Source organism: Diadema setosum, chromosome 3 (genome assembly GCF_964275005.1).
Source record: "Diadema setosum chromosome 3, eeDiaSeto1, whole genome shotgun sequence".
In the NCBI taxonomy this organism is placed as follows: Eukaryota; Metazoa; Echinodermata; class Echinoidea; order Diadematoida; family Diadematidae; genus Diadema; species Diadema setosum.
Window position 1 is genome coordinate 13,189,129 of NC_092687.1, and position 15,420 is coordinate 13,204,548.

Below are 15,420 nucleotides of genomic sequence, written 5' to 3' on the forward strand. Positions count from 1 at the left end.
TTTAGTGCCTTATATGCACATGACAAAGATCTGTTCGAATCATGCGAAAGATGGAGTTCGATAAAAATTGGATTTAGCGCCTTTTGGAAGCAAGCTCTTCAAATAATGAACCACATATTCGAAATGTGCTTTAAAAACGAAATTAATAAGTGCCGGTAGGCCCGATAGTAAATCAGCGCCCAGCAATGCATTCTTTTTTGTTACGTCTCATGAATATTCATTTCAGTTCTCAGCGAGCCGTCCGGTTTTTTTTCCACACGCATACATTGCGTATTATAGTACATGTATGTGCTACAGTACATTCTTCCTTGCCGACTACGTGAGTCATCCAGTGATTCTCCACGATGATTTTTAGTCAGTTTGTCATTGTCAAGGTACTCATATCTCCTATTTGTGGAATCGGTCACAATTTCAAAATCTGTCTTGGACAAATTGCGTAAGTTTTCTCTATCGCGATCGCATAGGTGCAACGTAATGCCAGTGACCACTTTGTTTTGAAGCCCTCGGGGAGTATTACACATCCAGTGCTGATGACGACTTGATTTTCAATATGTCCTCCTGTGCAACAGGATCTTTGTGATCGACAGATCCTTTGCCTTCCTTCTTTAGTTTAACGAGAATCGCATGAAACATTTCATTTGCCTCCTTGAATTGAGGGTCATTTACGATGTGAAAGTCGAAAGCACATACTTTTTTTTAAGTATCTCTGTAATCCATATCGCAGAGTTACCATTTAATTCTTACTGTAGAATTCCCCATTCAATCTGCGAACTTCTGCGTAAAATGAACGGAGAAATTTATTCAGTCCTGGTGCTGTTATCGTCTCGGAAATACAAAGTCCTTTGGCTTCTGTGTAAGCTTTTAGTACATTCTCCTCTATGTTGATGACTCTTGTCGTAGATTTGGAGTCTTTTTCATCTATTAATTGGTCCAATTCTCTTTCTCCAAGCAATGCAAAACGGTTTGTCGAAGTCGCCATTTTGACAAAAGCAAATTTATTACAATTTCATATTTAGCGCTATGCGCTTAATACAGTGTGTGCATGTTAACTTGCGAAGCATCTGCGACGTTTGTTTTGATCGTATTGTTTACATCATCTCTCTTGATATAATGCGCTTGTTTACATGCGGGGTTATACATGTATTCCATGGTTGTACGTAATTTACGTCATGTTTTAGAAATATAACGCTTCTCATCCTTGTGACCATGGTCACGTGACAGCATTTTGACCAATCACACATTGGTATCTATATAGGTCATATAATATATAAAGAATATGACTTGAAACAATCTATGACTTGAAACAATCTTTGACTTTGGCAATTATTCAACTTTTGGGAGATGGACTTATTGTTTAAGCAAGGTTGACTGTATTTCATTATTCCACTGAGAGTACAAATGGAACAAAGCTCATGTAAACTGTTAAAGTGTATGGCATGGAAGAAGTGAATTTTTTTTTTAGTAAGATACTGAATAGCAATGCAATGTATTTATGTATGCATTGTTCAGTGCAAAATATGTGAGAATACTGTACATGTAACATTTTCTGTGCCCAGGCTCTTAGGTATAAGCTGCCCACCTTTTTCTGTGTTATCTGACCAATACATGTATCAAAATGTCATCATTGTGGAACAGTTGAGTATGTAGATGATAAATGTGGGATCTGAATTTTACTTTTTGTAACAATAATTTCTTTAATACATGTTATTGTGTTCATTATAATGGGAGCACAATGAATAGGTGACTCCTGATGGAGTCTTCAGGACTGGCATTTTTTTTCCCCGTTGTATCAAAATTTTATTAAAGCCGAACAGTAAAGTTTGTGAAAACATAAACATAATAATTTTGCAACTCCCTCAGGTTTTGAGCATTTGACTTGACATATGGCACATGTGACCACCATAAAGTTTAAATGTTCATAACACCTATTTTGTCGATGTTGAACAGTGTGTTGTTATGGTAACAACAGTACGTGTATTTTTTTTTCGATAAAAATCATACAAATATATTTTGGAGTGAGCTAACTCCCTCTGCTTTAAGTGGGAATATCAATCAGATTAAGTGATACAGTTGTACTTCTCAATTAAATTATTTCCATAATTTCCTTGCTACACTGTATATACTTGTATATGATAGAAATAAAACATGCAAAGAGTACAACACAAACACTCTATGTTCATTTATTCTTCATTTGAAAGCATAGTCTGAATTGGAAGTGCATTGTACACAATGTAGGAGAGACGAGTTTTCTTGTTGGTTGGTTCTGTATGTGTGTACTGTTGAGTGTGATCCATAGCGAGTGTTGTAATTTTCTTGACTAATTTGTGAGAGTGTTTGTGTGTGTGTGTGTGTGTGTGTGTGTGTGTGTTTTGTATTTCAATCCATCTTGAGAAGAGTAACAGTGAGGAGTGAGGAGTTTTTATTTTGTACATGATTTGTTTTGTTTTGTTTTGTTTGTGTTTTTTTTTTTCTTTACTTCATCCTGTTCGTTTGTTTGGTTTGTGTGGGGTGTTAAGTGGGTTTTTTTAATAATTTTTCTTAGATTTATTAATGTGATTTTGAGGAGTGAGGAGTTTTTTGTACATTATTATTATTATTGTTTTTTTTTTTTTTTACTTCATCCTCTTTTTCTTGGGTTTATTGTGTGTGCTGGTGAATGTGATGTGTTGTAATTTTCTTGAGTAATTTTTGAGTACGTGTGTGTGTGTGTTTATTTTTTTTCTGTGATTTGATGATGAGAAGAACAACACTGAGTAGATTTATTAATGTGATTTTGAGGAGTGAGGAGTTTTTTGTACATTATTATTTTTTTTTTTACTTCATCCTCTTTCTCTTGGATTTATTGTGTGTGCTGGTGAATGTGATGTGTTGTAATTTTTTTGAGTAATTTTTGAGTACGTGTGTGTGTGTGTGTGTTCATTTTTTCTGTGATTTAATGATGAGAAGAACAACACTGAGAAGACTGAGTGATTATTGAGGATGTTTATTTTTTTTTCTTCATGTCCTTCGGTGTATGTTGTTGACTGATGTGTCAAATTTCTTGAATGATTTTTTAGTGTGTGTTTTATTTTTTTTTTAATTCTTTTTTTTTTTACTTCATGCTCTTCGGTATATGTTGTTGACTGTTGTGTTGTAAATTTCTTGAATGATTTACGAATGTGTGTTTTAATTTTTAATTTTAAATGTGATGTGTGAATGTGATGTGTTGTGTTTTAATTTTTCTTGGATTTATTGTGCTGGTGAATGTGATGTGTTGTAATTTTGTTGAGTGATCTATTAGTATGTGTGTGTGTATATAATAGTATTATATTTTTATGACTTAATGATGAGAAGAACAACAATAAGCAGTATTTACTATGTCACATTTCGTTATGGAATTGTTTGTGAGAATAAGGTTGAATTTGTGAGGGGTTGAGATGTGTTCTTGTATGGTTCTTGACGTGTTACTGGTGTGTGTGTGATCTTGTAGAGGGTCATCATGATGTGCTATGTGTATTCTTGTATGGATTGGTGTGTGTGTGTGTGTGTGCCAATCATGTATGGGGTTGTGATGTGCTATGTGTGTTTCTGTCAGCTGTATGGATGTGTGTGGGTGTTCTGTGTGGGTGTGTGTGTGTATTGGGTGGTTGCGTGGGAGGAGCTTGTGCCGCACGTCCACTCATGGCGGCCATCAGGGAGAATTCCGCCCGACCATCCGGGGGTTGCATCTCTTTTATTGACTTTTGAATGTTCTGCATGAATGATTCGAGAGTAGCCTAGTCTTCTCTTGCCAGCCGCTTTCTCTAAAATCTAGAGAATACAGTGTCCCAGCAGCACAATTACATTTTGTTGGGTGATATGAAAAAAAGACTAGCGGTAGAGATCTGCTTTATTGTCTGCCCACGATGTAGTCACACAATAAAGAATTAACCCTCTTGGAACCGCAAATTTCAACGGTTCTCTATAGAGTGTACAACTGGTTGTCATAGTCATACCACTTTTTAATCCCTATGATACCACCGTCGCTGACAAGGATCTTTAATACCAAGTAGGCCTATTCTTCCAGTATGGCCAAGGGTTTAGTGAATTTCAAAAGACTGGGGTGGATATGCCAGCAGGTGTTTTTTGTTCTTTGGGTGTTTTTTTTTTTATGTGTGTGTTTGGGTTTTTTTTTTTTTTCTTTTCTTTACATGAATTGCGTGAGAATGCCACTGTTTAGTGTGAATAAGCCTTTCGGCCCGCACTACGCATTGCGGCCAGGACAGGAATAGGTGCAAAGTGTAATCTGAATGCATGTTGTGTTATGCCCCACCCATAACACTTTCAAAGCAAGACTCGAGTATCTCCACTATCAGATTCAGTATGCCTACATGAAATTTGAGATGTACGCTAATAATATTATTATTTTTCATTTATTATTCTTTTTATTTCATTTGGCATTTCGACATAAAATAGGGCGTATATAAAATGATAATCATAAAGAATGTGGTGATTCTAGGCCTGTACATACAGAGCATTGCCAGCACGTAGAAGAAAAAAGGCAAACTTTGCCCTAATCAGCTCACCAAAAAAATAAACATAACTACAGGTGTATGTACTGTTAGCAAGATAAACTCAATAGCATGTTTATGGTTATGAAATACAAATTGTAGTACTTTTTATTGCTCGTTTCTAATATGCCTTTAAGACCACGACGCAGATATAGCAACAGAAAGACATTATAACCCCTTCGTGCCAAATCCCTAGTTCCAGAAAGCTTTATTCGGAGAGGTTGGCAATACATGCATAATAATTGCAATGACAGTTGCCCGTTTTGAAACCTACCCGTTGAAACCTGCCCGTAGCTAAAAAGAACTTTGACACCATGCAAGTAGAGTCTTCTAGTAGGGTCGATGGTTTAATAGCGAAGTTCAGTGACTGGAGTAGACAATAGATAGTGCAAGCCGGCTTAATGTAAAGTACTTTCAAAGCATTGTACACGCGGTGATACACTGTGCAGTGGTGTATAGGGCAGTCTGGTGGCGCCACCCGCCACGCCCACGCACTCCATAGACATTGCCACAGCAGCGACAAGTCTTTTCCTGGGCATGCACGGTCACACATGAAATTGAATATCGCAGATGCCATGTTTTCGGTTTTTTCTTTGTCGTTGTTTTTTTTTTTTTTTTTTTTTTTTTTTTTTTTTTTTTGTATAGCCCAAGCTAGCTGGCGGTGTAAGTTATATGGAACTTTTTTTTATAAGCCAACATAGAATAATGAATTTTTGACATTAGCAATCAAAGATAATTGGGCTAGATAGCGCGTTATAACATATTAAAGGAGAACTCTGGATGATTTCAGACTTTAACATTTGAACAACTATAAATTAGTTAGACTGAGTATAGAGTTTCAGAATTTTTAGTGATTGGGATGAGGAATGAGAATGTTTTCAAAATTTATAACAAATTGCAATGAACAAGGATGATAACATGGCAGCCTCACCATAAGAATGAATGAGTTGGGGCTCAAGGAAGCGGAACAAAAGAAAAAGGCATGCATAGATTCATCACAGGTGAACTTGTTGAGCAAGCGGTATTGTGATGGAATTACACTGCTACATTTCTGAAATATGTGAGCTCTGATGTCATCAACACTGTTCAATGTAATTTGTGCAAGATTTTCACTTTATTGGTTTCTCTGCTCAAGGACCACAATAAATTCCATGAATCTATACATGGAGCTGTCGATTTATGTACTACATGATGTGAAATTATGAAAATCGTCTGGAATGCGACTTTAATGTTCCCTACGCGCTTTACATTTGCCAATTTCTTACACGCACAACGCACACACACAAACACCACAAACCAAATCAAAAATAAGATATTAACAAATTGAAAACAAGAAATAATGTCATAGGACATACATCACACAACATCAGTGTGCGGCATCCATGTTTACAACCGGCTTTGTAACATCAGGTGACTTTTTTGTGTTAGTGCTGGTAAGATACTGGGTGTGTCTAAAAGCCCTTTATGGGCGTGGTTAAATTGGGACGCGATCGTTGCCCACTAGGTGTGGTAGATTATGTATTAAACTGGATATGCACTCCTGATCGCAAGCGGTTGCGCTCGATCATTTAGCCTTCACTTGGACAACATGTCTCTCAAAGGTTATCTTACATGACATTGCAAACTATTATAACCCATTAGTTAATGAACCACCTGAAACCACCCGTCCGTTTTTTTGTTTTGTTTTTTTTTTGTTTCGTTTTTTTTAAGTTTTATGCTTTACCATTTTTATTTTTTTTCATACATTATAGAGTATATATAATTGCGTGATTTCATAAACAAAAGTATGCCAGAAGTACTTCTGTGACACACCAGGCTCTTGGTAAAGTCTTAATAGGCTTTTAAATAAACATAACTTATATAATAAAAAAAATAAACACACGGTAGGCTATTTTACATTTTTTTAAAGAAAGTCGTTGAAAAAGAGTGATATCGCTGTACATTCTAGGGAACAATAGGACATTATGTACGGAATCTTCATTTCTTAAAGGGATAATAAGCAGTGCAAACAACATAAAAAAAGCAACAACGGCGGGGAAGCAAAAGCCCAGAAACGGAATACGAAACCACAGGTGGTTTATTTCAAATCAAATTGCATCGAAGTGACCCAATTCGAAATTTTGCCATATCATGTCTCAAAGTTTTGTTTGTTTGTTTGTTTGTTCATTTTCCATCTGTGAAGATGGCTGGATAGCCCATATTCAGCTATGTTAAGCTGGTCTTCCATGGTAGTAGATATTTGGAAATAAGTAAATATTTGGAAAATTAGATATTTGGAAATAAACATTAATGGCACAGAACTTTTTAACGATGAAATATAATATCAAAGGGGGGGGGGAGAAAATTAGGTTGCTTCAGGCGGGTGGTAATTACACACGTTCATGCCTTTCTCCGCCATCTGAAAGGCTCCTGACCTGCCACTGACTCTCCCGACCGTTGTAAACACGTGGTAAAACGCGAAAAAAGTGATGTGTATTTCTGATATTTACCCGCAAATACCCGCAAATCAAAATTGATTAGCATTACCTGGTAATTGGATACCTATTGAATGATAGTGAGTCGACATTTCCCCAGGGATGTAAAGAAAAATAAGAAAGTTGAACATGAATGTGAGTCTTTGAAGGTCGCATCTCCCAGCTGTCTGGTAGAAAAGGTTTCCCATTCCCTATAGCGCTAGTTCCATCTTTGAGTGTTCGTATCCGCGGAGATGAGCAAACATTTCACTCTATAATACTTTCTGCTGTGAATAAAAATGCATTTATTCATTCATTCATTCGTTCATTTATCTATCTATCTATTTATTTATTTGTTTATTTATTTACTTAATAATTACTTATTCATCTATTTATTCAGTTTCATTCAAAAGGTGAATAAGGTAGTCACTTTCAGGGCCAAAGGGCCTGCTTTTCAAGTGACCCATGTTATGCAATTAATATTGCAAATGAAAATCACATACTACACATTACAGCAACAAAAGAAAAAAAATGTAAACATGTAGAAACGAACAAAATGTGATATCTACACAGATGAAAAGTGGCACACGAATAAAAGATGAGAGCGGTAAGAAAATGTCAAACTCAAGGTCGAAATAATCACGTCACCAAAATATACAAAAACAATAAGCAACAAGAACCAACGTGATACAGTTACGAGTAGAAGCAATATCATCATACATGTCATGGCTGCGTATGGCATAGGGCATAAATAAGATGGAGATAGCCGATATACAAGACTTATTATGCAGCAATAATGCAGTACTGGTATTTGATGCGTTCTTATACACTTTGTCAAAAATATTGAAATATTGTAAACAGGTCCACACAGTGCAAAAACTATAACATAACAACAACAACAACAATACAGACAAATCAAACATGCAAAAATAAAGGAAAATGTGAAAACAATAAAGATGTAGTATCATACATTGTTAAAGGATGCAAATTATAAAAGATAATAGCGCATTGATAAAATCAAAGGCAAGGTCGAAAAATAATATAATACCAAAATATACTAAAAAGGAATGAGCATTTGAGAACCGGAAAGATGAAGAAACAAATGTAATATGCATAAATTAACAATTGCTTATCATACTAGTTTGTTGGGGGGGAATAATCTCAAAGGTATACGTAATATTAAGGGGTCAACGTCTCCTTAAATATCCATGTGGATAAAGTGAATACCATTGTATCATTGAACGCATTATGAAGGATGAGGAAACTGGCCCGGACAATCCGTTCAAAAGTTCTGCATTTGTAGTTTGTGTATACATTATATTTTTGATATATCTTTATTCATATAAATATGCATATTGTGATAACATATTCAATTGGCCAAAGAGCTGATAACTTTTTTTCTCTCTCTCTCTTTTAGGGCCTGCAGGTCTTACTGTTACTGCATTACCAAATATCAATATTCGCGTTCTTCCAAAAACTTCAAACTCCAAAAAGCTTAAACATTGAAAGAAAGAAACAAAATTTATAAATCTATTTTTGTCAAATTTTCATGAAAAAATATTCTAAGAGCACAAGCTTTTGTAAAATCTGCAAATATATTATCTAAGACGCATAATATTTTCGAGAGAGTTTGATCCTATTGTAGAATCAGTTCTCCCACTGGTATAAAAATATAAAAAAGGACATGAATCCTGTGCATATTTATGATAGGTGCCCCATGGGGCCGAATTCTCACATCACAAAAACAAGAACGTTGACTCGCTATCATTATAGCAGCGTTCACCTGACATTCTGCTTCTGCTGAATTGACAAGCTCTCTCATGATATAGAGAGATTTTTGCACGCTTAAGATATTTTCCTAAAGTGATAAAGCCAACATAAAGTATTTAGAAATGAAGGAATAAGAACGTCAGATTTGACATGCTATTTCCAACGGATTACGTGGTGATCAGGAATTGAAGAGCTACCATTAATTGTCGATGAGCAACCCTTCAGGGGAGTAACCATGGTAACTGTTAAAGTAACTTCCTTGCCTAGCAAGACCAGACATCTTTCCCAGGATGACTTGCAATTTTGAAAAGGCAGACATGTTTACTACGCAAGATTCTTTCAAATTCATGTAATAAAAATGTTGTATGTAGGCCTATGTGTGCCTTTGTATTTACCACATGGTGTCTATACTCAAAATATAATCTAACTTGTAGAGAAACGAAGGACAAGCGATAGATAGGTAAGTACAAACTTAGTTCATTCTAAGGGATGTCAATGACTATCGAAGGGAAAGAAATAAACAAATGATACGGCAATGATGACTTCTAGATGAGGACGGGTGATTGTGTTTAACATCTCCCCACAGATTATTAAATCAAATAAACTGCGATCGAAAAGTGATCGCAGTTTATATCAAGACTTTGTCATTGTTTTTGGTGTTTCCAACTCTGTCGAACTCTTCCAGGCGAAATTAGTGCACGCCACGGCCGCGGCCCATTTTAGGTCTTACACTTTTGATCTTTCATGTCATACCAGGGAGGTGGCCTCCCTGGTCATACTTACTGAATCAAATCAATAGGTATATCAATTAAATGTCAGAAGATATGAAGAGTTTGTTTGCAAAAACCGATAAGTCCATTTTTAAAGATTTTGAAGTACGGTCTCTGTCATAAAGTACAAAATAATACCTTTTAAATGATATATTGGTCACTACATATAAAGGTACATTTTTGAAGTTATGGTCAAAAGAAGCAAAAAATGTTCTTATTATTCTCTTTATTTTTTCTTGAACTTTAATCGCAAATATCTCCATTTGGCAAATATGGACTTATCGGTTTTTGCAAACAAACTCTTCATATGCGTTCATTATCATTCCTGTATCCACATAAGTAGCGATGGCTAGGGTCAAAGGTTCACAGAAATTTTGCCTCTGGGATTTTGTAACTTCGTAGAACTTCCTGTGATATAAAGATTATCACGTGCGCTACATTCTATCACTCGTATGTCTTCTCTGTGGAGCTTTTTAATGGCAATGTGCACTTCCGCAATAAACGCAGCAAAAACGGGATCAACAGAATTGTTGAAGTTTCATCAAGACTCCGACATAGAATGAGAAACTTATGGAATTTCAAAGTTTCATCTGTTTTCACCGAGTACAGGAAGTTTGGAAAAAGCAAGGATGTTATGACACCACACGCTTCTCATTGGTTGGCACACACACACTGTCATACACACATAAACACCCACACACCTCAATAGCAAAATCCTGATTTTAGTCGATGATGTAGTAAACGCAAACTCTCTTCCCCTAAAAGTCAACGTGTGCGGATAGTTATAATAAGACTACTATAAGTAGATTTTATAGGTATATAGTGAAGACATGACTGTTCATTAAACAAAAAAGACTTGAGATGCGATAAGATTACTTCTGCCAATAATTATGAGCACATGGTTGGATTCATATCACTAATTTGTGAATATATGGGAATCTCTGAAATTATACAACTTTCCCATTCTATAGGTCCGAGTTTGATGGAATTCCAACAATTTTGTGTGTCTGATTTGACTGTCATAATACACTCTCGGAATTCACTACGGCAGTCATGAACTGTAATGGTGCCGTGTAACCCTTTAGCGTGTATGACTATGTGCCCAGTCTGTTTGAAGTTCCTTATGAGTATCTATGCCCAGTATTCTTATTACATGTGTAAACCATGTACCAGCATAAATCGTCGCATATGTATGTACAAGAGTACAGTAATTCATTTTAGATAAATGATAACTGTGCGGGTACTATCTTTTTCGAGACAAGGGTCACCATTCTTACATCCGATCCCATTCCGTAAGACACTCTCCAAGTATCACCACCGTTGACTGGCATTGATTACTTCCAAGAGGAGCTCGCGCCAACTAATTTTGCCCCCATCCCGGAGCAAACCCCATACCTTGAGTCGTGGTGACACTTTGGAAGGGGAACTCACCAACATGCTACCTTTTTATTCTTTGAGCGGCAACACCTTTGTTTGAACTCTACTATGGGTGGAATATCACTCTTATAGTTCATCCTAATTTGACGCCATTTTGAAAAAGCGCTCAAAGTTAGACATACCACGTTACTTGATCGGCGGCATTGTATCGGCGGCCCAATGCTCCATGTTGGATTGGCATAGAAGGTGTGCTTAAGTTAAGGGAAAATTTTGTCCATCATTATTTCTCGGGAAGGAGAGATATTCTGGACATTGCTGGGCTGCGACGCCAAAATACACCATGAACCGGGGCATAGAGGAAGTGCCCTTGGTACCACTCGTCAACGGGGCCGCACCCATGACGAATGGACATCATCGACCGCGCTTCGCCTCGTCGATTACCGTGCCGCCCAATCTACAGTTGACTCTTTCGTGGGAAAACATCGAGGTGAACCACTACCCCTCCCGGAGCTGTATCGGACGCCTGAAGGGAGAGAGACCCCCAGAGGTGAAGCGTATTCTCAAAGGAGGTACGATATGTCATGTCCTATATCATGTCTATTTCCCTGTCTGTCTATCTCTGTCTGCGTCTAACAATATTCAAGATCTGTGACTGATGTGTAATATCTAAATATGAAGTTTTATCGCAAAACGACCCTATCTGATAATGGACTTACTTTGAAATTTTTAGAAATGGCGCTTAGCTCATTTTGCAATAAAACTCTTCAAATATTGCCTTCCAGTACAATAGCACAAGTGGCATCGATCCCCACGGGAGTTTAATATTCCCCAAGAGATTATAATATCTTCCCAACGCACGTGCATGAAAAGGTGAGGGAAAAGAAGGAAAATACAAATCCCAAGGGACTGTCAAGTGTTAAATGATTGGAAAGATTGATTGATTTGATTGATTATTGATAATCTAAATTACAACAATTGCAACAATAGACAAGGCAAAAGTTATATCATACTATGATCTGTACACATTTTCATTCTTCCCTCGTTGGCAGCCAGTCAATTTTTCTGTTTGTATATCACCTGCTGACGTAATGTCACTACATGCAATATAACTATTATATCTACGATTCCGTATCTATGCAAACTATTATTCTAATATAGGCCCTATACGTATACCAGTACTATTGAAACTTAAGTGCACGATGAGGAAGGGTAAACTAATGACTTACTGGTTAGTAATTGCTGTAGTTCTGTCTTGTCATCTATTGTATAGGACGTGTGTGTGAATATATGTGCGAAGATATATGTATGCATGTACATGTATATATTGATGTATGTTTGTGATGTTTGTGTATGCATATAAGCACATAATGTGTATATGTATCCATGTTTTGTGTATGTCTGCGTGTGTATTTATGCGTGTGTATGTGTATGTGTATATGTGTATGTATGTATAGCTTTATGTATGTGTGTGAGTGTATGTCTGTATGTTTGCATGCATTTTATGCACAACCAATGTGCTACAAAACTTGTATCATGTTCCCGTCCTTTGCCATCAGCCTTATCCATAGAATGACAGGAGACAGGAGACTAAAGGTACTAGCCCACATTTGCAAACCCACGAAAATCAAAACTGCATAAAACAGGTCCAATATGACTTCAAGTACAAGTTATAACAGTAACATACCTCACGTGTTGCTCTTTGTCTATACCATTCAATAAAAGAGAGAAAATCATCGTTTTAAAATCAATTTTCAAACCGGGTCAACCCGACCCAAAATCGAATTGCGAGTGCGGGCTAGCTACGTACATTAACTTACACATGTATCGCATGCATGTAGTACGCGCGTGGACCGGAGCTAGCGAGCGTTTTAATACGCATGCATACGGTGCATTTTCATTTATTTTTATGAAAGTAATGGACTAATTGGAACGAAATTTTGCACAGGTGTTACTGCAATCATACCCAAACTCCATGCTAACTATGAGACCAATTGCTGCAGGTTTACAAATGTGGGCTAATACCTTTAAGTGTCTGTGCGATTTTTGGTTACTGTTCGTTTTTCCCAAGCTTCGTTATTCCGGTAAATGAAAACAAGGTTAGTTAATCTGAAAGCAACATAAGGTCCGTTTTTGCGAAGGTTCATTAATCCGGAAATGAAATAACATTTGTAATTCCGAAAATTAGATAAACTTCATTTTAATTATAGTGACAAAATATAGTGTTGTAGTTAAAAACAAAATAGAATGATGTTATGCAATGAAAATTAAATGAAAACACGCCCACGAACACACACGCACAAACTCACACATCCACACACCTGCACACAGATATTTTTATAAACACACACAATATACATACTTGTTGACTAAATAGAATACAATCGTAATTTGTCATTAATGACGAACCTTTGGAACAACGCCAAAAATGTTTGGATTAACGAACCCTTTTTTATTTTCGGATTAGCGAACCTCTACGTATAAGAAATTTGTAACATGTTCCGGAATAACGAACTTTCGGAATCACTAGCCCTATTTCATTTTCGGATTAACGAACCTTTCGAATAACGAAAATAATGTCAAGAATGTTGAGATTGCCAAACCCTTTTTCATTAAGAATTAACGAACCTTTGGAATAACTGATATCATCCCGATTTTTAGTATCAGTCAAGATTGCCTCAGGTTTTTATAGTATGGAGCGAAGCATTTTCCCGAATTGCACTCTGCTTAGAGGAAAATTAATTTTGTAAAAATGGGGAAAAGAAATCCAAGATTCTACACCTAGACCTACATGTTTTATATTTGAATCTTTGTTGAATGATTGGCGCCGGTTTATCGACATTGCAAAGGTCAGGCGATGTGAAGCTATTATACTTATACACATTCGCATACATCACTTATCAAACACATGCAAGGGTAATGTGTTTTCGAGATGTATTACGTAAATTACTGGAAGCTATACGCAAAAAGTATGACGTATCACTGTTATGCTTTCAACGAGACTACGAGGCCATCCGTTGGCAGTGTAGGTTCCTATGGCCATGATTTCCTTGGCAAGAAGTTGGGTCGTTGCAATCTAGATCACGAAGTTTTATTTGTTCTTTTTAATCTACCATTATAAAACCATTGCTTTGATATAGACGCTTTTAAACTTTAGGCTTGCGTACAACACCGAAAATTGTCAAGAAGACGATTTTTCTTCACATTTCTTTCTTTTTTTTTTTGTTACGTCGTCTAAAAATGTGTACAACAGCTTGCATGCGTTTCAGAAACGATTCTTAAAAAGATTAAAGACTAGATTCTCGGGCAGCTTTCATTCTATGTATAAAATTTTCACCCTCCTAAACTACTAGAGAAAGCAAGGCAAGAAGAATTTCAAGGCACATTTTCAGTGGGAATCCCACAAGCTAAAATGGAAACTACAATATCCTCCATCATAGGAGTTTGCGTTGAAGTTTCGTCTTCTATGTGGTTGATGATGATGGTGGTACATGGTCCTAAAGCGAAAATGAATGAAAGAAAGTCAAAGAAAAGAGAAGTAAGAATATTGTATTCTCTTAAAGGAGTGTAAAACATTTAATGTGTAGTTAAGTCTGCTACGGTAAATTCACACGACCCGATTTCAACACGACTGGCTTTAACACAATGGTTCTAAAGCGACCTCGACCATTTGCAGAGCTCTCCTTGCTTGCGTATCCTTTGTTGTTTGTGTGTCGAATTGTAATCGCTCGAGTAGCGTGAGAGCGTGCCAGCCACCGACGTGTCTATGACGGTACCAGCATCTTTTGAAAACGCCGTGTCATGCGCGTAGGCCTACCATGTTTTTCTCGATATATCACCATATGTTATATGTGCATACCGATGGTAGAAATTCACACAACAAGCCTCCTTTCTCGCAAGACTTGATCCTAGACTATACACCTACCTGTACATTCCTTGACACTGGAATATGCAGGAACGCTGAGTCATGTTTCGATGCGACCCGCTCGTTACGTAATTTGAGAAAAAAAATATGTTTTCATGAGAAACTAAAGATGGTAAAGAAGAAAAAGTCAAAAGAGGAGTTTAACCCCATAAGCTTTTTTAAACACAGCATATCCATGCATCTGCAAAAGTTCTGTATTATGCTTAAACTGCACACAAAAATGTGTGTGTGCAAGTCTTTGCATTTGTGTATGTGTGTGTGCGTGTTCGCGCGTACTGCAGTGCATGCTGATGTAACATGTTTGATGTGTTAAACAATGCGAATAAAGACTGTTATTACTGATAATGTTTTGCGATTGACAACGACAGATTTTCATGTTTTCATAATATAGAAAACAATCTATATTTCGACATAACACAAATTTTACGTGGAAAAGAGACCACTTGTGATCTAATAATTATTTGAATCTTGTGCTCTTCAATTTTCTTAGCCAACCAGGTTCCTACATTAGCAAGAAAAAGGTTACACACATACACCCACACACCCAGATACACTCACATGAATAACATCAAATCAATCAAATAATGTGTGTGTATAAT